This window comes from Solanum lycopersicum, chromosome 11 (genome assembly GCF_036512215.1).
Source record: "Solanum lycopersicum chromosome 11, SLM_r2.1".
NCBI lineage: Eukaryota > Viridiplantae > Streptophyta > Magnoliopsida > Solanales > Solanaceae > Solanum > Solanum lycopersicum.
In genome coordinates this window covers 12,191,538-12,218,624 of record NC_090810.1, presented here as the reverse complement: position 1 = coordinate 12,218,624, position 27,087 = coordinate 12,191,538, and the positions used below count along the sequence as shown (strand labels likewise).

At 34.7% G+C, this 27,087-nt stretch overlaps 2 pseudogenes; both read left to right on the top strand.

Moving 5' to 3' along the window:
- Positions 1-11,162: 11,162 nt before the first annotated feature.
- On the top strand, positions 11,163-12,039 carry LOC138339232 (uncharacterized; annotated as a pseudogene).
- A 58-nt stretch (positions 12,040-12,097) lies between these two features.
- LOC138339231 (chitin-binding lectin 1-like) lies at positions 12,098-25,837 on the top strand (annotated as a pseudogene).
- The last annotated feature ends 1,250 nt before the right edge of the window (positions 25,838-27,087 follow it).

Genomic DNA, 27,087 nt, shown 5'->3' with positions numbered 1-27,087 from the left:
AGAAGGTAATGAGATCGAGGGATTTCATATCAAACATTTATGACACAGTAAAGAGGAAAATATGTTTTACCTTGTATTAGTGCAAAAATGCACAAGTCGCTTTTGCAGTTGCATCCAAGGCAATTTTTGTTTTGTTTTGATTTAAATAATATATATAGTTAATAAATATAACTATCAATTTTTATTTCCTATTGCTATCTTTTCTAATAGTATGTCAAGATTTTTATTTGTTTGAATAATGTTTATAGCTAATATACTTTTTCTTGACACAATCAATGAGAATAACTCATTTGATCTCTCTAACCTTTTTGGTTTGAAAATAATATTTTTATATGTTTATATCCTTTAAAAAAGTAAATGTACTTTCTCTTTGCGATATTATAAAACACATTACTAAATTTTACAAATGCTAATAAAAGTTTAGGCACCACTCTCTATTTCTATGAAAAAAAGGGAAGGTTTTAAAATAACATATATTTGAATTAATTCATGTGGAAGTTCATTATTTTGTTTTATTTAATTCTAACTAATGTATTGTCTCAATTTCTGAAAGGGAGAAATAAAAAATGAAGAATATTTGTGGCAATTCAGAAGGAGGTAGCTCATTTTCTGATCGGAAAGTATGCTGCTAAATTCAGAGTCTATAGAAACCTCGACCATAGTCAACACTTGAAAAAAGTATGAAATAACATCAATACAAACATTATGTACATGTAACCTCTACGCATCATACACTACACCATTTTCGGCCTACGGCAATACCATGTAAGTGTAGTTGTAAACTAGCAAAATATGTTTAGGACAACACTTTTTGACTTTTAGCAACACTTTTTAGGGGCTGCCCAAAAGGAGCGTAACCTTTGACATTATGCAACACTTTTTAAATGTTACCATCTTTGAGTACACTTATAAAGCGTAACCAAATAGGTATAAGGTCACGCTTTGAAGACGTGCATTATCAACAACACTTAAAAGCGTTGCCTTTTCAGAGTTATTGGTCACACTTAAGAAGTGTTGCCTTTTATTGGCATTCAGAGCAACACTTATAAAGTGTAACTTTATAAATCATCTATAGCAACACTTATAAAGTGTAACTTTAAATCTCATCTATTGCAACACTTATAAAGTGTGACTTTATATCTCATCTATAGCAACACTTATAAAATGTAACTTTATATCTCATCTAGAGCAACACTTACAAAGTGTAATGTCACGACCCAAAACCGAGCCGCGACTGGCACCCACACTTACCCTCCTATGTGAGCGAACCACCCAATCTAAACTCTAACATTTCAGTATAATAATGACAGAAAGTAATGCGGAACCCATTAATAAAAACAAATTCAATAACTTCTAAATTCAACATCTATTATCCCCCAAAATATGGAAGTCATCACTACAAGAACATCTATGATCAAATTTTTAAACTAAGAGTATTCTAAGAAGCTAAAACAAGTAAAAGCTAGTCCATGCCGGAACTTCAAGGCATCAAGACATGAGGAAGGAGATCCAGTCCAAGCTAGAAGCATTAGCTCACGCTGAAGATCAGGTGTGACGAAGACTGGCTAGAATTGCGGTTGAGTTGAAGACGACGGCACGTTTGCTGCACTCCACAAATAACAAAGAAGAAAACATAATGGTAGGGGGTCAATACAAACACAAGTACTGAGTAGGTATCATCGGCCATCTCAAAATAGAAAACAGTATATATCAAGTAATATCATAAATCAACTACAATACTCAACATGTAGCAACAACAAGTACTATAATCATTAATAAGTACCGCCAAGTTCACACATGAGGACTCACGCCTCAGTTTCGTACTCATTTGGGAGTTAGGTTCATTAGATTGAGTATATTAACATATTTCAAGATTCATTATCTTTATTCCCCTCGTGTCGGTACGTGACACTCCGCTCCATATACTATCCTGGTGTCGGAACGTGACACTCCGATCCTCATATACTATCCTGGTACCGGAACGTGGCACCCGATCCCTATACTATCCTGGTGTCGGAACGTGACACTCTAATCCTCATTCTATCCTGGTACCGGAACGTGGCACCCGATCCATATACTATCCTGGTGTAGGAACGTGACACTCCGATCCTCATTCTATCCTGGTACCGAAACGTGGCACTCGATCCTCTATTTCTATCCTGGTACCGGAACGTGGACCTCGATCCCCTAATCTCACTTCTTTCGTTCATCAAGCCTTCTTTTATACCAAGGCATCATCATTAACAAAGAAGATTAGGGTTATCTTTCAAGATTTGGGATTCATAGCTTCATCATGTTTATTTATTCACAATTACATAATCATATTCAAGCAAGCATACAATTAAGCATATAGAAGGATTTACAATACTACCAATACATATCATTCGCTATTAACAGTTTACTACGAATAGCATAAAAACCATAACCTACCTCCACCGAAGATTAGTGATCAAGCAAGCGAATTCCCCAAAGCTTTGTTTCCTCTTCGTTTCGCTTTCTCGTTCGATTATCCCTCTCTCTCTTTGTTCTTTTTATTTTTCTTATTCAAACCCTCTTTCTTTTACCCTAATTAGCATATAATTAAGTATAAAACATGACAATAATAACCCACTAATTAACTCAACGTTACCTCTTTTAACTCCCAAGTAATTAGACTTATTAATATTAACCCACTAACTTTATAATTAAAGCAGGAATAGTCAAAAACGTCCCTTAAAACATTTAAAGAAATCCGACCTAGACTGGGATTACGCAGTCTCTGACGGCCCGTCGTGCCTTCGACGGTCCGTCCTGCTGCTCCGTCACAGAGTTCAGAGACTCAATTCTATTAAAGGGTCTGTGACGGTCCGTCGTGCCCACGACGGTCTGTCCTGCCATGTGGTCACGAAGTTCAGAGAGTCGATTTCAGTACCCAATTTCAGAATTTCTAAGTGTTTTGAAACGAGACCCTGCGACGGTCCGTCGTGCCCATGACGGTCCGTCGTGGGGTCCGTTGTCTCAGCCAGTTTTTTAGAAATAAAATATGCTGCTCAAAACGACTAAAACAGGTCGTTACAATAGATACAAATTTACCCATCGTTCGTCCTCGAACGATCACAAGAAGAAATACAAGGGCGAGAAGGAGTACCTGAATCTCTAAACAGGTGTGGGTATCTTTCTCGCATATCTGCCTCCTTCTCCCAAGTGACCTCTTCAACTGGTCGATTCTTCCATTGAACTTTGATGGATGCAATCTCCCTTGACCTCAACTTGCGAACTTCTCTACCTAAAATTGCAACAGGCTCCTCCTCATAAGACAAATTTTCATCAAGCAGAACTGAATCCCAACGAATGATGTAGTTTCCATCCCTATGGTATCTTTTCAACATGGACACATGAAATACCGGATGCACTCCGGACAGCCCTGTAGGCAAGGCTAACTCATAAGCCACCTCCCCTACTCGCTTAAGTACTTCAAAGGGACCAATATACCTTGGGCTTAGTTTACCTCTTTTACCAAACCGCATCACCCCTTTCAAGGGCGAAACCTTCAACAAGACTTGTTCACCCTCCATGAACTCTAAATCTCTAACCTTTCGATCTGCATATTCTTTTTGCCTACTTTGCGCCGCTAAAAGCTTTTCTTGAATAGATTTCACTTTCTCTAATGAATCCCTCAAAAGGTCAGTACCCCAAGGTCTAACCTCAAATGCATCAAACCAGCCAATGGGAGACCTACATCTCCTACCATACAATGCTTCAAATGGGTCCATGTCAATACTTGAGTGATAGCTATTATTGTATGAAAACTCCGCTAAGGGTAAGAAGCTATCCCAATGGCCACCAAATTCTATCACATATGCACGAAGCATATCCTCCAACACTTGAATCGTTCGCTCAGACTGACCATCGGTCTGAGGATGGAACGCAGTACTAAGGTCCAACCTAGTACCCAATTCCGCATGAAATGTTTTCCAAAACTTAGAAGTAAACTGCGTACCTCTATCTGATATGATGGAGAGTGGAACCCCATGCAACCGAACAATTTCTGAGATATAGATTTTGGCTAACTTCTCGGCATTGTAAGTCACCTTGACTGGAATGAAATGAGCAGACTTAGTTAACCTATCAACAATCACCCAAATAGAGTCATACTTACCCATTGTCTTTGGAAGACAAACCACAAAATCCATTGCAATTCTCTCCCACTTCCATTCAGGAATGGGCATTCTCTGAAGTGTTCCTCCGGGCCTCTGGTGTTCATACTTTACTTGTTGACAGTTTGGACATTTGGCACTAAAATCAACAATGTCGCGCTTCATTCTACTCCACCAAAAGTGTTGCTTTAGGTCACGGTACATCTTGGTTGCACCCGGATGTATAGAATACCTTGAACTATGAGCCTCTGTCAGAATAGTGTTGAGAAAATCATCGATACGGGGTACACATACCCTTCCCTTAATTCTCAAAACACCTTCCTCATTGATTGTTGCTTCTTTAGCCTCTCCTTGCAACACTTTATCTCGGATCCGGATCAATTTCTCATCATGAAACTGCTTTCCCTTAATCTTGTCAAGGAAGGAAGATCTTGCCTCCACACAAGCTAACAATCCTCCCTTCTCATTTACTTCTAATCTCATAAGGTCATTAGTTAGAATCTGAACCTCTCTAGCCAATGGGCGTCTAGAAACTTGCAAGTGAGCTAGACTTCCCATGCTTCCCGCCTTTCTACTTAAGGCATCCGCCACAACATTCGCTTTTCCCGGATGATACAAAATAGTGATATCATAGTCCTTAAGTAGTTCCATCCATCTCCTCTGTCTCAAGTTCAAATCTTTCTGAGTAAAGACATATTGTAGGCTACGATGACCCGTATAGACCTCACACTTAACCCCATATAGATAGTGTCTCCATTGCTTTAATGCAAATACTACCGCGGCCAACTCCAAATCATGGGTCGGATAGTTACGTTCATGCACCTTTAATTGCCTCGAAGCATAAGCAATCACATTCTTCTCTTGCATTAGCACTGCACCCACACCAGAATAGGATGCATCACAATAAACAATGAAGTTCTTACCCTCTACTAGCAAGGTAAGGATAGGTGCGGTAGTCAACAAGGTCTTGAGCTTCTGAAAGCTTTCCTCACATTCGTCCGACCATACAAATGGAACATTTTGCTTAGTCAAGTTCGTCAATTGGGAAGCAATGGAAGAGAATCCCTTGACAAATCGACGGTAAAAGCTAGCTAAACCAACAAATCTCCTTATTTCTGACACATTTGTAGGTCTTACCCAATTCTTCACTGTCTCAATCTTAGAAGGATCCACCATCACTCCATCCTTAGAAACTACATGCCCCAAGAAGGACACTGCATCTAGCAAAAACTCACACTTAGAGAACTTAGCATAAAGCTTTTTCTCCCTCAACATTTCCAATACAATTCTCAAATGCTCCTCATGTTCCTTCTTACTTTTAGAGTATATCAGTATATCATCAATAAATACGATCACAAAGAGATCCAGATATGACTTAAAAATCTCGTTCATCAAGATCATGAAAGCAGCAGGGGCATTCGTAAGACCAAAAGACATCACTACAAATTCGTAATGCGCATACCTAGTTCGAAAAGCAGTCTTTGGCACATCCGTTGCCCGTATTTTCAATTGATGATAACCGGATCTCAAGTCAATCTTAGAGAAGACACAAGAACCTTGTAACTGATAAAATAAGTCATCAATGCGAGGAAGAGGATACTTGTTCTTAATAGTTACCTTGTTCAACTGCCGGTAGTCTATGCACATCCGAAAAATTCCATCCTTCTTCTTCACAAACAAAACCGGGGCACCCCAAGGAGATGCACTTGGTCTAATGAAGCCTTTGCTCAACAATTCTTGAAGTTGGGCCTTTAATTCTCTTAACTCCGCGAGAGCCCTATAAGGGGGTATAGAAATGGGGCGAGTACCCGGTTCAAGATCAATACAGAAGTCAATATCCCTATCCGGTGGCATACCAGGAAGATCTGCAGGGAACACATCCAAAAATCACGGACTACCGAAACCGACTCAATCGAAGGTACTTGGGTAGTATCATCCCTGAGGTGTGCCAAGAAAGCTAAACAACCCTTACTAACCATTCTCTTAGCACGAAGACAGGAGACGATACGAACCGGATTGGAAGTGTAGTCGCCCTCCCACACTAACGGATCTGTCCCTGGCTTGGCTAACGTCACAGTTTTAGCATTAAAATCCAAGATCGCAAAATTCGGAGAAAGCCAAGTCATACCCAGAAGTACATCAAAGTCAACCATTTCTAAGATAACGAAATCTACATAAGTGTTGCTCCCCACAAAAGTCACCAAACAAGACCTATATACTCTTTCAACTATCACAGACTCACCCACCGGAGTAGAAACACGAATAGGCATGTCAAGTAATTCACAAGGTAAATCAAGACCAGTAGCAAATGTAGAAGATACATAAGAAAATGTGGATCCGGGATCAAACAATACAGAATCCATGCAATCACAAACCAGAAGATTACATGTGATAACAGCATCAGATGTCTCCGCCTCAGATCTCCCAGGGAAAGCATAACAATGGGCCCTATCACCTGACTGCCCGTTGCCCCTACCATGTTGTGTTGTAGTGGCTCCAGTTTTCCCATCACCCCGGCCGTTTTGGTGACCACCATTACCTCGGCCACCATGTCCCCCAGAATAACGGCCTCTACCATGACCACCTCTACCTCTGGCTATTGGGGGTCTGTAACTCTGTTTTGGACAATACCTCTTAATGTGTCCAGTCTCCCCACATCCATAACACTCTCTGGATTCAAGCATAGGTCTCTCAGAGAAGTGTTGGCCGGTCTGAGGTGGACCCCCAACTACAGTTTGTAGTGAAGACTGAATTGGTCAGACTGAGTAACCTCTGGAACCTTGTCCTCTAGAGTAAGAACCATTAAACTCACCTCCCTTTCGAAACCTTTTTGATGTCGACGCCACGGTGAAGTCATCTGGCTTTACTCCTTCCACCTCTATCACGAAGTCTACCACTTCTTGAAAGGATTTTGCCGTAGTCGCTACCTGTAAGGCTGAAATCCGTAATTCTGACCTCAACCCCTTCACAAAACGGCGAATCCGCTCTTGTGGACTGAAACAAAGGTGGGTGGCATATCTGGATAGTGCACGAAACCTAGCCTCATAAGCAGTAACCGACATCCTACCTTGCTCTAGGCTCAAGAACTCATCTCTTTTCCTATCCCTCAAGGTCCGGGGAATATACTTCTCCATAAACAAGCTAGAGAATGAGGTCCAAGTCATAGGTGGTGCCTCTGTTGTTTGACACTCAACATGTGACCGCCACCACATTTTGGCGTTCCCTTGAAACTGATTAGTCACAAACTCAACACCAAACCGTTCTAATATACCCATCTTGTGTAGTAGCTCATGACAGTCAACCAGAAAATCATAGGCATCCTCCAATTCAGCACCCTTGAAGACTGGAGGTTTCAATTTCAAGAACTTACTGAAAAGTTCATGCTGATCATTTGTCATTATAGGCCCGGTAGTCAGACGAGGAAATGTGCCTATTTCCAATGAGGCATCCATACGGGGAGCCCCAGAAACGGCATGTCATACCTCTGAGCGGAGGTGTTGGTGCAGAAAACACTGGAGGTGCCTGACCCTGATCAGATAACCCGCTAAGATAAGAAAGAACCTGATTGATCATCTCTGGGGTAGGTTGGGGTGGCAATTCCTCATTTTGCACTTGTTCATTCTCCCCTTCCTCACCCTTTCTTACTACTTCCTCAGTCGGTGGAGGAGTCACCGCCCTAGCATCAGATGGGCTAGGTACTTGTCCTCTTCCCCTAGAGGACGTCCTCCCACGACCTCTACCACGACCTCTCGCCACTACTCCTCTTCGAGCTACAGCCCCAGTGGCTAGCTCCGACATTTCTTGTCTTGCCGGTGTTGGTGTTGGTGAAGTCGTTGCTCTAGTTCTAACCATCTGCGAAAAAGAGTGAAGATGGTCAGATACCAATTTGTATCACCTAGATACCAATTGGATCCAAGTAATAGCACGAACGATAGAAAGAAAGAATGAAATTTTCCTACAGTCTTATAGCCTCTCAAAGAAAATTAAAGGCGTCCCCCTACCGTTCCTTAAGACCCTACTAGACTCGTTCTTGTGTGATGAGACCAACGAACCTAATGCTCTGATACCAAGTTTGTCACGACCCAAAACCAAGCCGCGACTGGCACCCACACTTACCCTCCTATGTGAGTGAACCAACCAATCTAAACTCTAACATTTCAGTATAATAATGACAGAAAGTAATGCAGAAGACTTAAACCCATTAATAAAAACCAATTCAATAACTTCTAAATTCAACATCTATTATCCCCCAAAATCTGGAAGTCATCACCACAAGAACATCTATGATCAAATTACTAAACTAAGAGTATTCTAAGAAGCTAAAATAAGTAAAAGCTAGTCCATGCCGGAACTTCAAGGCATCAAGACATGAGGAAGGAGATCCAGTCCAAGCTAGAAGCATTAGCTCACCCTGAAGATCCGGTGTGACGAAGACTGGCTAGAATTGCGGTTGAGTTGAAGACGACGGCACGTTTGCTGCACTCCACAAATAACAAAGAAGAAAACATAAAGGTAGGGGGTCAGTACAAACACAAGTACTGAGTAGGTATCATCGGCCAACTCAAAATAGAAAGCAGTATATATCAAGTAATATCATAAATAAACTACAATACTCAACACGTAGCAGCAACAAGTACTATAATCATTAATAAGTACCGCCAAGTTCACACATGAGGACTCACGCCTCAGTTTCATAATCATTTGGGAGTTAGGTTCATTAGATTGAGTATATTAACATATTTCAAGATTCATTATCTTTATTCCCCTCGTGTCGGTACGTGACACTCCGCTCCATATACTATCCTGGTGTCGGAACGTGACACTTTGATTCTCATATACTATCCTGGTACCGGAACGTGGCACCCGATCCATATACTATCCTGGTGTCGGAACGTGACACTCCGATCCTCATTTTATCCTGGTACTAGAACGTGGCACCCGATCCATATACTATCCTGGTGTCGGAACGTGACATTCTGATCCTCATTCTATCCTGGTACCGGAACGTGGCACCCGATCCTCTATTTCTATCCTGGTACCGGAACGTGGCACCCGATCCTCTATTTCTATCCTGGTACCGGAATGTGGCACCCGATCCCCTAATCTCACTTCTTTCGTTCATCAAGCCTTCTTTTATACCAAGGCATCATCATTAACAAAGTAGATTAGGGTTATCTCTCAAGATTTGGGATTCTTAGCTTCATCATGCTTATTTATTCACAATTACATAATCATATTCATGCAAGCATACAAGTAAGCATATAGAAGGATTTACAATACTACCAATACATATCATTCGCTATTAAGAGTTTACTATGAATAGCATAAAAATCATAACCTACCTCCACCGAAGATTAGTGATCAAGCAAGAAAATTCCCCAAAGCTTTGTTTCCTCTTCGTTTCTCTTTCTCGTTCGATTCTCCCTTTCTCTCTTTGTTCTTTTTATTTTTCTTATTCAAACCCTCTTTCTTTTACCCTAATTAGCATATAATTAAGTATAAAAGATGACAATAATAACCCACTAATTAACTCAAGGTTACCTCTTTTAACCCCCAAGTAATTAGACTTATTAATATTAACCCACTAACTTTATAAATAAAGCAAGAATAGTCAAAAACGTCCCTTAAAACATTTAAAGAAATCCGACCCAGCCTGGGATTACGCAGTCTGTGACGGCCCGTCGTGCCTGCGATGGTCCGTCCTGCTACTCCGTCATAGAGTTCAGAGACTCAATTCTATTAAAGGGTCTGTGACGGTCCGTCGTGACCACGACGGTCCGTCCTGCCATGTCGTCACGAAGTTCAGAGAGTCGATTTCAGTACCCAATTTCAGAATTTCTAAGTGTTTTAAAATGAGACCCTGCGATGGTCCGTCGTGGGGTGCGTCGTCTCAGCCAGTTTTCCAGAAATAAAATCTGCTGCTCAAAACGACTAAAACAGGTCGTTACATGTAACTTTATATCTACATAGATACAACTGACCTAAAACAAAAAATTAATTAATCATTAAATCGAAGCTATATATTTCAAATAAACTTTGAGAAATATTTCATGTACAACCAAAACATAGAAAGTGATTATTTAAAGATCTCTTATATCAACAAATTTCAAAAAACCAAAAGTGTCATTCAAACATATATGACAATAGTAAATTTTTTTTTCTTCTTTCACCATAATAGATCAACTTTACTTCTGGCCAAATTAAAATTCAATTACTGGCATTTTCCAGCACGTTCAAAATAAAATTATACGTTTGTGACATAATTATGGAAGTGCATAATTGGAGTGTTTTCACTGTAAGACAACCAATCCATATTTAAATACAATTTTTGTGTTAAAATTGCACATTATAAGGACTACAACATTTGTGCAGTCTTCTGTTGTTGGCTCTCCAAAATTAAACTTCAAAAGTTTAAACAGAGATTAGAGGTTTGTCATAGGACAAGTGAGCTAATTTTTGAGATATGAATTCTTGAATTGCATATAGAAAGAAGTATATAATATGAAGAACATTTTTTCTAATCCTCTACTTACTCTTTCAAACTTCAGCGATAGTAAGTCTTGAATGGATTGTAGTAACTTAAGAAGCAACAAAACCACTTAGTAATTCTGCACTTGCTACTTCTAATAATTCTGCACTAACAAGTCTTGAATGGTACATGCCTTACTTCTAATAATTCTGCACTAACAAGTCTTGAATGTTGTAGGATAATTTTCTGTATTTGCTTGATCACCAAATAGGACAGACTCATCACACAGGTAAGACTACTAATTCTTCACTTGCTATTTCTAATAATTTTATTTATTTTTGTATGCAGGATCAACAAAAATATCAATAAATAAGGATACAATGGAGAAATAAATTAATAATAAGTCCAGCACAAACAACATATTGGGCCTGAGAACACTCACAGGAACACACAAGTAGTTGAAATGAACGATAGATGAACACTGGAAACAAGGTTCATAACATAGTTTAGAATGACCACAAAAATCAATATCATCAGACTGCGTCTCTAGTACGTACATGGAAGTGCCAAAATATTCTAAAGGTTCCGTTGATGCAGGTACTCCATTCCCTAAGCCCCTAGATAATATTGTTGTTAAGAAAGTTGCTGATATGGCTGTAAAGTGGAGGACACTACTAATTTGAAGGAAAAGAAATCTACATGGAGGGATGATATGGCTCTTGTTTTGCAGGAGGTTATAAATATTCCTTTTCACTATACTGAAGCCCATGTCACTCTTATTTCAAGCTCAAAAAATACAGGGCAACAAGAGGTCATTGATACAGGTCAACAAAAAGTTAGGTTTACTAATAAATTAGGAGGAAGGTTTAGTAAAAAGAGAAGGAATGCTATAAAAAGACATAAACAAAATCTTGAACAAGGTAAAGATTTAACAGACAGTGAAAAAAAAATAGAGGACCAGGCTGCAAGAAAATCCCCAGCCAATTTTCCTCTCCAATTTTCTCTTCCTTGCCTCTAGTTGAACATAGGCACAACCTCCTCGCGGAGAAAGAAATCAACTTTCTCTATGATCTTGTATCGCAAAAATCCCCTGCAATATTCTTGTTTTCGGACCTGAAACACAATACTCTTCTCAAATTTGAACAATCAATAGGGGTGGATTCACTGTCTTTCTTGAGGACAACCCCGCTAACATCAAACTTTATAACTCACGAGTAATGTTGATAGTAATTGAATTCACAGAGTCAAGTATCAAACAGTTGCTAGAGATGCATATAATATTTTAAAACATTCTAGAGAAAACCAGAAAGACTGCTATATTTCAGCAATTGCAAGGCCTAGTAGTTCAAAACATGATGTGCATAGTAGTTCATCAAGAAAGTGCAAATTTATGTCACTTGTTACAAATGTTCCCAAGGAAGTGTATGAAGTGAAGTGGGATTTGGTGATTGCTGATGGACCAGAAGGTGATAAACCGAAATCACCAGGAAGAATGGCTGCAATTTACATTGTTGATGTAGTAGCAAGAAGAAGAAAGAAGAATAATGGGACTCATGTATTGGTACATGATGTTGATAGAATGATTGAGAAGTGCTTTTCTTGGGAATTCTTATGTGACACTAATTTGGTTTCTTCTAAAGGGAAATTCTGGGATTTTAACATACTAGCAAAACCAAATAGAACTACATTTTGTCGTGCATAATTGAACATATATTTGTCTGCTATTGTAGAAAAATTCTTTTATTTGATGTTAGATCTAGGCACACAGCTTATGTTTATTTCATTAATATAATCTTCCCTTAATTATCTTCAGAACGGATCTTAATTATCTCTTTGTAAATTAGCTCCCTTCTATACATGCTTTAGCTTCAAGGATGCCTCCATTCATTAATATTTTCAATCATAAGGTTGATTATTCTTAACAATGTTTATGGAATATCAATTTACAATAATGCATAGCTCAATTATTATGTAAATAACTAATGATATGGTGACCGTCATTATGCCATTGACTGTATAGAGAAAATGGATATCGTATCCAACATATATCGTGACAGAGCAGAAACTTTCACATAATTTAATAAAGGAAATGGATAATATTAATTGTTGTCTTTATCACTTATTTTATATTCTATATTCTTATCTCTACTATGTGTCCTCTGAAATAAAGACATTCAACAAGTTATATATTCATGTTTAGATAAAAAGACATGGAGAATAAACTGACCTCAATATACCAAAGTTAGATGATTATCTCATTCGCACATGCTACACTTGTCAAGTGATCTTTAACTATGTTTGTTTCAATCAATTCATCTGATCCTTGGAAGTGGAACAAATCGTACGTAAGATCAGAGTGGATCTACCTTCAAACCATAAAATAGATATCCAATAAGTACTAGGTAAGTAACATAGCGTGAATCATATAATTAGAGCTTTTGAATTCACTATTCAACAAGAAAATCATGAGGAAGTACAAGAAGTTACAAATACGCAAGGACTCTCACAGAGGGGTACAAAGACTGTGAGACAAAGGACCAGAATATCAACCACCAACATGTATGCTAGTTCTACTACACTCAACACTAGGTCAAAGAGTAAAGGTCCTTAATGATGTTTTTAATTTTTCAGCACTAGTTTGTTAAATAAGAAAGAGCTTTCACTGATCCGAGAATGACTCTTTCATAAAGGCTAAAGAACAACCCCAAATTTCTCATATTTAAATAAGTCCTTGGCTGGAAGAGTTAAAACATGTGAAGGAGCAGAAGTGTAAGATTTATGTATGTATGACAAATTCATATTAAAGAGGAACAAAACAACAGGAGATAGTAGAATATGCATTTTCTTGAAAGATGGGTTTTAGTTTACCTTTTCAAACAAAGTAGGCTTAGCTTGTGAAATTCAAACTATAGTTTTAGAGATATGTTAATATTATTTACACAACCTTTTCTTTTCCACAAAGATATAATAGCATCTTAGCAGCTAAAATCTCTCATTAAGGAAAATCAAGAAGTGTAAGCTCTATGTATGTATGACAAATTCATATTAAAGAGGAACAAAACAACAGGAGATAGCAGAATATGCATTTTCTTGAAAGATGAGTTTTAGTTTACCTTTTCATACAAAGTAGGCTTAGCTTGTGAAATTCAAACTATAGTTTTAGAGATATGTTAACATTATTTACACAACCTTTTCTTTTCCACATAGATATAATAGCGTCTTAGCAGCTAAAATCTCTCATTAAGGAAAATCAACAGAATATATTAGTGAGATGCTTTTTCCTTCTATCAAAGAGGTAAAAAATATGAGTTATTAGGACACCAAAATTTTGAATAGTAATGTCACTACGAACGTATATCACCAATGTTATGTTTTAAATACAAAGTGATGTTGCTACATCTCTTCAAAAATATTTTTGAGTGCGTGTCAAATTCTCCAAAAGTAGTGTATTTGTGGAGGATCTGAAATAAGTGTGACAACATATTTGGAGAGTCCGATAAACATAGATAAAAATGAAGAGGCTCTCTATGATTAGGAATGACAAGAAGAGAACAACACTGTTTCCTGATATTGATTCTTATATGTTAAAACTACTTCTTTATTTAGTTTCATCACTAAGTTGAATAGACTCTAGCCTTACTGATATGGTCACAAGTTTCAAACTTGGAAGAGTACAAATTACAAAATGTTTATTCTTAAAAATTTCAAAAGAATAAATGTATTTTAAGCTTTTCAGTAGGTTTATTCGTTTTCACTACTAACTGAAATATCCATAGTTTGACATGGACAAAAGGGAAACGCATCCGATCAACTGATGTCATAGAGAAAAAGTGTGGGTGGATACCACCATAGGTCTCCTCCCCTGAAGCTCAAAAGAAAGCCCACTTTGTGGAGCATGACAGAACCATTGAAGTTGGTAGGAAGGAGAAACATAAATTTAGTGAGGAAATTGTTGATAATGAAGTTTTTAACTTCATCAAGAGGACAAACGTTGAAACAAACTTTAGCATCATCCATAGACTGTCTTAAAGCACTTGATCATAGACTGTCTTTACAGTTCTATTTACTTCCATTCAATATGCAAGAACTTGATATGTAATAAAATTAGAAAGTTGCCAGCTATTTCTCATCTGTTGCATCTATCTTATCAAATAGGACAGACTTTAGCATCGTACAAAACTTTCTCTCCATTTTGTTTACATTGACTTCTCTTAATTCTTCTAAAACATAGATGAAGCAAGCCTCACATTCAACAATATCCAAAACTCAATAGGTTGTCAATACTACAAAAAAAAATCTTCTTCTTCTATTATGTTATTGCTAGTAATAGTTAGAATAAACGAAAGAAAGCATAATCCTCAAGTTGAAAGTAGAAAAAGAAACAAAACAATTAAAGACGTAGAAACAATTGCTTTACTAAGGATTTAAGTTGTACAGATTAACAATTAAAGCATGTTACGCTATCACTGTAGTTTTATAAGTTATAGAAGGTAATAAAATGTATTTTTGAGATGATCCCTCTCCATACCTTCTAGACTTGAAAAATATATCCTATATCTCCTATCTTTAAGGCATATGATTCGTTTTATATATAGTGCAACTCAAACTACAAAGAAAGTTTAGCAAATTCATACTACAAGGTGATCCCGAAACAACTAAGCAATATTGAACTAAAGTTTTTGATGTATACTTGAAAATGCACTAGAGAAACAACAAAATGACTTCTAGAGACTTCAAGACATTTTTTCAAAAGAAGAAAAGTTTTACCTGCAAATAGCTACAAGACAGAAGCAATGTGGTTAACGAAGGAACACAAGCTTCAGGCGAGCACAACCATGAACTCAGGAAGAATAAAAAAACAGTGACATTAAAACAGACATTAAAACCTTTTAAAATTCATGTAGAGTAGCTTTTTACATTTGACGAAATCCATATTAGGGACAAAATATCGTAGGTATAGCCATCTTTGAAACTTCAGTTCTTCGAAGAAATACGACTTAGCTACAACTCAACTTCTCAGATAAAGGCGACTTAGCTTCATCTTCTACATTCAACATTCAACATTCAAGAGAAAAAAGTAGTCTGTCAAAGATAATCTGCCCATTTATACGTAATACAACTAGAAACTAAACTCCCAAAATCAACAAAATTCGTATCAACAACACAAGAACATAAAAACCATAACTTAAATTTTTGACTGACACACAAGAATATCAAAATCTTAAAGCTATAATTTAGACTTTTGAAGATAAAATCTCTTACGTGATAAATTCTATTCCAACAACCCTAAATCTTTAAGACACGAGGCAAGTTAATTTGTGAAGCATTTTCTTTCAACTTTCAAAAGGAAATCTGATAGAACAACAGTTTACCAAGGAATTTTGAAGAAAATCGTCTTCTTCAACTCTCCGATTTTTAACAATGAAGCTCTAAGAGGAAAATCGTCTTCTTCAGTTCATCTTAAGAGAAATCGCAGTGCTCTTCGATTTGTCTGCGGAAAATGATGTTCTTAAGCTGAAGTTTGAATGAAATGTGACAAAAATCGTAGTACAAATCAATTTCTTCCGTTCTTTGATCCTCTTCTTCAGTTCTTTCAAATGGTGTTCTTCAGCTAAAAATGGAAGCTTCAGCTGAAAATAGAAGCTTCTGCTGAAGTTTTAGGAAATGTTGCCTTTTATATATCTTTAATGTTTTATTCTTTTTAATATTTCTTTAATTTTTTATTTTTTTTCCAAATAAAAAAGAGAATGGAGATCAAATTGTAATGTTAAAATGTTGAGCCACATTTTAATGTGTTGTATTTACAACTATAAAAATAACACACTTTAAAAGTGTGGCCATTTATGTAAATAGTTGTTGCCAACTATAACAACACTTATAAAGTGTAGTTTATCCTATTAAAGAGTACATTTTAAAAGTGTTGCTAATATTAGTGTAGCTAAAAGTCAAAATCTTTGGCTATAATTTAAAAGCGTTCCCAAAAGTATTTTAGGCAACACTTTATAAGCGTTGTCCAGATTTAGTGTTGTCGTAGACCTAATATGGTGTAATGATAGTCCAATTAAGATTAGTAATTTATATATAATCAAGTCTAGCTATAAAGTAAGTAGACAAGAAATTTCATACAACAAAAAACATAGGTCAGAAGTCATCTTAAATCACTAAGTCGATATAATTACACGTCACCATTGTATTTTCAACATATTGTTATCTTTTAGTTTTGATGATTTAAAAAACAAATGTATCATATAAGGGAACCTAATTTGAATGGTATTTATATGCGAGAAAGGGACAATTGGAAAAAGTACACAACCTTTAGGTTCTAGGTCTGCAGGAGTTGGTGCATGACTCCTGAACGATGTGGCAAGAGTAATATATTGTCTCAATGTCTGAAAGGGAGACATTAAAAAATGAGGAAGATTTCTGGCCATTCAGGGGAAGGTAGCTCACTTTCTGATCAGAAAGTGTAAATCTCACGTCTAGGATTAGAGAAATCAAGGATTGTATTCATGATTAAAATTGTTAAGTACATTCCTTGCTTAGGGAGAGAATATTAGAGTTTTAAGTTAAATATATTTAGAGTATGATGATGATGATGATGCAATTATGAATAATCTAATTCAAGTTATACTATAATTCTAATGGTAGTTTAATCTAGTCGTAATATAATCCTAATTATTATATCCTAGTGGGATTCTAATTCTAGAGCAGTGCTATAAACTCGATCTATTTGCTTCGTTGAACCTATTACTTTGGCATGTTTCAAATGTCAGCTTCCTTCTTCATCAACACTTGATTAGGAACATCAATTAGGTTCGTTGGACTTGTTCCTTTGACATGCTGAAATCGTCAACTTCCTACTTTTTCAACACTTCCCCTCAAGCTAGTGAGTAGATGAACAATTACTCCTAGCCTGCTTTGAATACCCAGAAAAAAGAACTTTGAATACCCATGTAAATCTTTTCTTGTCAATGATTCAATATGACTGTTATGTCTAGTCATTGTCGTGATAGTTCATCTGCAAATTGATAGGAGTAGTTCCACTAGTAAAAACACTTAAGAGTAGTATGATTATTCCTACCACTTATTTTACATGACTCAATATTATTCCTCTCCTTATTTTCACTTTGGAAACTTTTATTGTTCAGAGAACCTGGTCCATATTGAATGTCCTGAGAACTTGTACCCTGTCCAGCAGGCTTGGAACATATTCCTCTGGAGTTAATGTTGTTGTTTCCTCTTCCTCTACCTTTTTAGTAGATAGTATCATGTTGTGATTTTGTTGTGGGGTACCTCTTTTTTATCTTCCCTTATATCAAAACTCTTGATAGAATAAACAAATTGATTAAGAGTAGAATACGGTGTCTTACATAATATGACAAAGGTCTTGTATTTGCAGCCGAAGCCTCTAGCAAAATTAATTACTTTTATTGCTTGAATATACGCTTTTTCAAGCATTCTCACATCTCTTTGGCGGATGAGCATCCCGTAATTAGGTACATTCTTTCTTTGGTCAACGTTCCTAAGATCCAACTTCTCAGTAACACATCTTTCTCCTTCCAATCATAAATGGTGCCACTATCTTTTGCATCCTTTTCAACTTTTACAACATTTCCAGCAGTCTATCCAATGGAACACCTATTTTTACTTGGTTCATTCTTTGCGATGAGATATGTTTGTTTCATCACGTGAACCAATTGAGATATATGTGTCCTCCCTATGAGGTTGTTTGTTGGCTTAAGTTTCATAGAGCAAGCGCCAATGAGTTGGTGAAGTGAGGATGTTGATATAGTGTTGGTAGAAGGATCCATTGCAACATGTGTTTTTTTTAAAAAGACTCAGAGAGAGATAGAACTTTTATGCTCTAATACCATGTAGAAATCTCCCGTTTAGGATTAGAGAAATGAAGGATCATTTTGATGATTAAAATTTTTAAGTACATACTTCTTATATAAAGAGATAATTGTATAGTCCTAAGCTAACTATACTTAAAGTACTACTACAATACCTATTAATACTATAAAAATAATAATGCAATTACAAATAATCTAATCCTAATTGTACATAATCGTAATCTAATACTAGTCGTAATATAATTCTAATTAATATAAGTAGTCTAATCCTAGTTCGACTCTAATTCTAGAACAGTGTTTTAAACTAGTCAGCCAGCTTCTGGAACTATTCCTTTAACATGTTCCGATCATCAACTTTCTTTTTCTTCAACAATAAGTACGTGTCTAAATGCAGAGTCAATATACACCTCGATCACTCAACACTTAAAAAAAGAATAGAATTATCATCAATACAAACATCTGTAGTAATTATAGTCCAATCAAAATTAATAATTGATTATATAAACATGACTATAAAGTAAGTAGATAAGAAATTCCATATAGTCAAATCACTAACATATTAGTGTGTAAGTAGATATAATTACACTTCATCATTGTCTTTACAACACATCAACAACATCATCACCAATTGAGATAACTAGTACACATCATTTGAATGTACACCTTTAGGATATAAATGAAACCACTTATTTTAGTACAAATATGTACCTTTCCTTAATATATCTCCTTTTAACGACACTAGACCTTAGCTAACATGTCAAACCATGAAACACTGAGCAAACAATCACCAATCAATATTATCATCGACATATTTATCAAATACAACAAGTCAATAGTTTCATGAAATCATACTCATCATAACCTTACAGTTGTATAGTCACAACATCATATAGAAATTGAGGTATGACAATGCCTTTCTCGATAGCCACTAATTAGTATACAAAGGCTTCATAAATAAATAAATAGTTAATGACTAAAATATTAAGAAATGAATTATTGTTTAGCCGTCGTGTCGCTTATTGAATCTAAAGTTATGGTTTGAGAAGTGGACTCTCTTCACAAGACTTTTACTTATGCTTCTCAGAGAATTTAAACTATGTATTTACTCATGTTTAGATGTATGATGTATATTATTTCATATTAAGAATAAGTTCGGACCAACAATAACATTAAATGCCAAATCCGCTCAAAATATAGGTTACGGGATGCCTATGTCAGCTCTATTCCTTTTAAATTTTTGTATGATGCTTTAAAGAAATTACTGATTGGTTGATCAAAAAGACATCATCAACATGTCAATCTTTTCCCCCCGACTCATGAATATGACCTTATTATATTGTTCTTCAATCTTAAAATTGAGTCTTCAATCCTCAAAATGCAGTATCCCGAACAAAATAACCCACAAAAACTATAACATTGACCTTTTTCTTATCGATATTCTTCTAATTTATTCCCTCTTTTCTCCGACTCTTTTTCCTCTTCTCTTTTCCGTTCTATTTCTTCTTCTAATTTTTCTTTCTCAAATGATGCCTCTTCTTCCTCCTGTGTTTGGTATATGAAAGGAAAATATTTTTCTTAAATTGTGGGGTGGAATTGGGGGGGGGGGGGTTAGTGTGGGTTCAATGGCATGGGCAAGATTAATGAAGAGTGACTAGTTTAACATATTTATATAAAAAATTATAGAAAATAAAAAGGTCAAAATTATTTTTCATGTATCTCTACTAAATATAGAATACTCTGACTGAAATTTTTTATTTTCCCACTAGATGAGCTGGAGGTGATGAGGTTGACTGTGTGGTTGTTGTGTCGTGGTAATTTTGAGGATTTGGACATTGGAGGAGACAATATAATCTGTTTATGCTAATTTCATTAGGAAAGTTATTTTTTCTTACTTTAAGGAACTTTTTTTTACTAAGAAAAATATTTTTCAATTTTTGATAAACCAAACATAAAAAAAATAGGAAAAGATCTGCATTCATACCAAACACACTCTTAGTTTGGTTTTACTAAAGACATCTCAATTTCAAACTCCAATTAGCGACAACCATACAACAAATATGTTGTCACATTAATACAATCTAAAAATCTTTCACAAAAAAGAAAATAAAGAAAAATCTAGCAACAACCAAAGGTCTAATAAAATCTAGCAAATGCGTAAAACAACAAAGGATTAATATTAATGAAAACAATCTTTCAATAATCTCAAATATCTTGTTTTTACATGATTACTTTACTGATGTGATTTGTTAAAGTGATCTGACTAGTATAAATAACGACAAGTTATACACTAATATATTAGGATAGTGTAAGTGCATAACACGTGACGCCACGTGTGTATAAACATTTAAAAAATCTTTTTATCTTATATTATTTTTATTTTTTTTAAAAATAATCTTCTTAATTTTTATATTTTATTTTAAAACTAAGTTAATACACAAAAAAATTAAAAACAATGGCCTATTACTTAGTTATGTTTTTTTAGAACTTCATTCATTTTTTGCTCTCTTTCTTTACGTTGATTTATTTATTTTTTATATTTTCTTTACATTTAGTTTTGATTAATTTCCAAATTAATTTCATATATTTGTATTTAATATAAGTTAATATCAGACAAATATCAAAATAAGTGAATAAAACAACACAAAAAAAAAATTTAAACATAAAATTAAAGTAATTATTATTATTTTAAATATAAAAAAACATGTACATTTTTTAAATAATTGAAAATGAAAATATAAAAATTAATAATAGGAAAAAATAAAAGTTTAAAGTGAGGTTGTAAATAATATTTTACAAAGATAGAAATGAAAATAATTAAATATGTATAATTATAGTGTTAATAGTTATATGTACTAAGTAATTGTAAATAGATCAATTAAAAAGGACATGTCTCAAAAAAAATTTCATCTTCACTTGCCTTCAAGAGAGTGTTCACGCTTACTATGCTAGGTCAACTTTTGGAGTGAGTTTATTCCCTTTTAAAGATAATTTAGGAGGGCTAATGAGATTTTAGTTAAGTTTAGACGTGTCTCTGAGATTTCGGTCACAGATTAGGGGGTACTTATGTATTACTTCTAAAATTTAAATTTAGATGAAACTCATCTTTAACTTTTTTTTGTTGCATTTAAAGTGTCGGTGTTGTTTTCTTGAACTGCACCAAAAAATAGTGAAGTGTTTAAACGCGATAAGTGCTTTATTACACGTAACTAATTCCAAAGATATTATGTCATATTTAACTTAATCATCAATATTGTATTCTCTAATGGCATCCACAATTTCTTGTAAACTTTGGACCTCAAAACATGTATCATTTTCACACGGGTGAAATCCAATAGGCTAGTGACATCATTTTTATGCTGATAACTGAGATCATTAATCAAGAACTCGAGTTTATAAACGACGTTCTCACAAGTGGATTCGTTAAATAATTCCTCGAGTCTTCATAAGTGGGTTCATAACCTTCATTTGTCATGAATCTTCATAAGTGGGTTTATAAGCTTCATTTTTCATGACCCAGAAATAGACCTGATGGCACTTGTCCAATCCAATTGAGTCAAGTAGCCTTAAACCTAACAACAATAAAGGAATGTGGAAAATAAAACAATAATGACAAACCAACGGAAATGTTATTCATTCTATAAAATAACCACAAAACTTGATTGTCACATGTATAAACCAATAATCTATTAATACAAAATTGAAAGATAATTTCAAGTCTCATGTTTGTTCCAAAATAAAACAAAGCATAAAATAAGAATGAAGAGGGTCCGTTGGAATGATTAGCAGCTTCCTCTCAAAGTCCTATGAAAGCCTCATACATAAACGAAGAATAATCAATCGCAACCAGGTTCAAAACCTATACAAATGTAGAAACAAGGACAGAGTATAAACCATCACGGTACTCAACAAGTAACATAATAAACAAGAAAAAACAAGCTAGAATATGAGTACTCCTTTCATACCAATCGAACCTATTCAAATTACAACCTGCACAGAAATCATCTCAACTTAACAACTCACAATACACAGTTCACAATTTTCATATTCATATCCAATAGTCACAGTTCAGCAATGAATAAGTATATCAAGTATGTCAATCACAAGTTTCAAGTAAATCAATCACAATTATCAAATAGACCATAACAAATATCAAATAGATCTATCATAAGTATCAAATAGATCAATATCAATTATTGATTTCATAAAATCATAATTATCAAACACTTGTCGGAACTATTTCTCACTGGCACAATACCACTATCCAAAAGTGTTTTTCATTGGCATAATATCATATCACTTAAAAAAACCATTTTTCCTCGACAAAATATCACTAGTCGAAATCATTTCCATCGTTTTTACATCACATCACTAGCGGAACTATATTCTTTTGACTTTATATCATATTACTAGACGAAACAATTTTCCTTTGACTTCATATCACATGCCTCATCACAATGACATAAATCAATGCAAATAAGAAATTTCATGCCATTAGGAAGAGACAATAACTCAATCGAATTAAGTCCATAATAATTCCATCAAGTATTTCATCAATCAACGATTGGGGTCCACCACAAGACAACTCACAAAGCACATTTATCAACACAATGCCTTTTACATAATCCTATTTTTATTCATTGATATCAATCAAGTGGGATGATTAAAATTATCACCTCAATCTCATTACTTCTCAAATCACATACCATGAAGGAGAATACACGATTATACAAGTTTTACAAGATTTAGAAGATCACTTTCCTTAATTCAATCAAAAAGTCAATTCAAGACCCGAGCCTCCATTTTTAAACAATGTCCAAAGTCATATAATATAATTCAATCAAGTTATCATAATAGCATTGCGGAAATAACAACACCCAAAACATACATTTTTACAAGTGGGTCAAATCAACTCAACAATACACTTTTGATAAAGAGGTTTGAATTCGGAGATCTTTACTTGGAAATGTTATGCAAGACATTTGAAACTCATTGGAGAAACCTATTTCCAAAAAGGAATAAAAATCAATTCACAATCACCATTTTAACTCGTACTCAAGTTCTTGAAAAATCTTGCAATTTTTCAATGAAAATCCCAAACTTTGATGTTAAAATCCATAAAGGATAAAGGAAATTGAAATTTTAGGGTCACTAAAGATTACCCAAATGATTTAGCACAAAAATTCTGTGCAAAATCGCTTCCAAGGGTTTTACATAGCTTAAAAAATAAAAAATGAGGGTTAAACCCCAAATGGAAGGACAAAAATCTCCTCTGATGTCGCTTAAGAGAACTTAGGTTTGCACTTAAGTGAACCCTATAAAAACAGGGGGTCTCATTTTTACGAATTAGGCTCCGCTTCAGCTACCATCACTAAAGCGAGCCCTGATTTTCTTAAGCGAACCACGCTAAGGTCCATAACTTGCTTTAGCGATGTCACTTAAGAGAAGGTCACTAAAGTGGAAGGCTTATCGCAAACGCAAATGGTACAAAACTAGGCACCAAAAAATCAATCAACTCTAAAAACGTCGAAAGGACTCGCAATATTCATTTGGAATCCCGTACATAAAAAACATATATGAAAATTGACTAAATTCGATGTTCAAATTCAATGAAATCATCGAAACACGAATCTAAGGTCTCATTAACCCAATATTGGTGGAAGTGAGAAGAAATGACATATCACCTTAAAATGACAAATCAAGCTCGGAACTTCTGAAATTTTAAACCTCACCTAGACATAAAATCATCCCTTGAATCTAGCGGAACTCTGAGAATTCCAATCCAATCATGCGAAATTGAAAGTTGACGAAAGTCAACCCAAAGGTTGAAATCTCAACAAATTTCAACTTAGGACCTCAATTCTTAGGAACATTTTAAAACCGACAACTCTCATAGACCAATTTCCACATTTTGGGGACTGACAGAATTGAGAAAATTTTATTCCGACGCTCGAAACTTCAAAAGACCCAAAAATTCTTTTTTTATATATTTTAGCTTTTCAAATTCAAAAAAAATTGCAAAATTCACAACTTTTTATGAAAGGCTTGAAATCAGTTTTACAACTCTTTTAAAAATGATTTAGGGTTGATATCAAGAAGGGTAAAACAATAATTTTACGAAAACTTCCAAAAATTACCAACCAAGTCATAAAATTGATTCTCAAGAAAATTCTTCGAAATAATAAATATTTATTTATCAATTAACTAATACATTTACAAAATAATACTCCCTCCGTCCACATTATTTGTCATGCTTTTCGAAAGTCAATTTGACTAACTTTCAAAGTTAAATCAGATTACATTAATTCGATATTATGAACAAAATATTTAGATATTCACAAATTATATGAAAAGTACTATAAATTGTAATTTTTTGTATATCAATATGATGAAAAAATACATCTAAACATGTTAGTCAAAGTTCTTAAAGTTTGACTCAATAAATAAAACCATGATAAACAATACCGGACGGAGGAAGTAGTAATATTTTATAATCCTAACAATATGAATTTAGTTAAGTTTTAGTATATTACTTAACTAATTGCTAGAGTCAATGGTCTAACCAATTCATTCAAAAGAGGATGTGAAACGCAAGGTGGTGACGGAAAATGTCCTACTGGACAGTGTTGTGGTATCTCTGGTTTGTGCGAAACCATATCATCAGGTTATTGTGTTCCAGAGAATTGCTAGAGTCAATGTCCATACCCGTACCCACAGGGACGATGTGGATTGGAAGCTAGTGGCAGAAAATGTCCTAAAGGAGTGTGCTATAGTTACTCTGGTTGGTCTGGAAACACATTAGACTATTATGATGTTGATAAATGCCAAAGTCAATGTTCAGGTCCGTTCCCAGAGGGACGATACGAATGGCAAGCTGATAATGGATCATGTCCAACTATAGTGTGTTGTAGTCTAAGTGGTTGGTGTGGTACCACATCGTATCATTGTGGTTGTGGAAAATGTCAAAGTCAATGTGAAAGACCATCCCACCCTCACCCCCATCAATTACAGAAGGACCATGCGGAAAGCACACTGGTGGTAGAAAATGTCCTACTGGAGTGTGTTGTAGTGACTCAGGTTGTTGTGGAACCACCTCGATCTATTGTTATCCTAATAGATGCCAAAGTCAATGTTCAGGACCGTTCCCACAAGGACGATGCGGATGGCAAGTTGATAATGGACCATGTTCTACTGGAGTATGTTGTAGTTTAGATGGTTGGTGTGGAACCACACCAGCTTATTGTGCTTCTGGAAACTGTCAAAGCGAATGCAAAAATACTCTCGAATCGACGAAGAATCGTATGAGTGGTATTAAAAGCTTCTATCTAGCTCAACGTTGTCTAATATGTATGGTGGCTCATGTATTCCCTATTACTATCTAGAGGATGTACTTTTACTCCTCTTTTGATACCGATCGAACGAATATTAACGTGTGCAATGATAATGCATATAAAATGCATCAAGTAATATAATTAATAAAGGATTTTTATTTAAATTAAAATTACAAAAGAGGTTTATCCTAGGATAGTTAACACACGTTTACTTTAGAAAAGTATCATTGAATACTTAAATAAATAGGACCTTATTTCGTTATGAGGTGAATTTCTCTTCATATATTGTGACCTGCGGAGTTATAAAAATGTGCTTGTGAAGATTATCCTTTGTTTTAAAAAATTGAACAATAATTTAAAAAATATTGAAAATAATTTTTAATCAAACATGTACTTAGAACAACAACTTGCCCGATTTTTGCGAAAACTAGTTGAAAGAATTTTTTTGATGTTTGGTTGAAAATAGTTTTTGCAAGAAAATAATTATTTTTCTTAATTTCAAACACTAAAGAAGCAAAAGTGCATTTGTTTTCTATGAGAAGTAAAAGGAAAAAGCAATAAGAGATAAAAAGAGGAGTGAAAAAGTGAATTGTTAAACATGTACTTTATAAATTAGGATTCAAAACTGAACGACACACCTAAATTTAACTAAGATGCTATCAACTCTCAAAATAATTTAAAATGTAATACAAACCCCAAAAATATATGTGGTACAAAAAGTATGTACGCACTTTTTTGAAAGCAAGTGAAGATCAAAATATTTGCACACATGTCCTTTTTTAATTGTTCTATTTATAATTAGTTAGCAAACACATAATTATTTGCATTAAAACTATACATATTCAATTGTTTTCATTTCTTTCTCCGTAAAATGTTTATTTCCCTCCTCACTTTAACTTTTTTAGATTTAGATTTTTTATCTTTTCATTTTTAATTGTTTTTAAAAAATTATGTGTATTTTATTAAAAAACAAATAATTTTCTTAAAAAGTTTCCTTTAACTTCTATGTTTTAGTAAATTTTCTTCATTTACTTTGATATCTTTCCGAAATTAACTTTTTTTTAAATATAAGACATTTGAAATAATATTTGAAATCAATGGAAAGAAAAAACAAATCTATTTATCTATATATAATAGGAGAAGAAAAATCGCCACATGTCAACCCCACAAATTTTTGAAAATTTAAATTATAAATTATTAAATATTATATAATTAATTTTATATGTTAAATTCAAAATTCATGACACATGTCATCAACTTACGCAAATAATGATAAATTTCAGCATTTTAAATAAAATCAA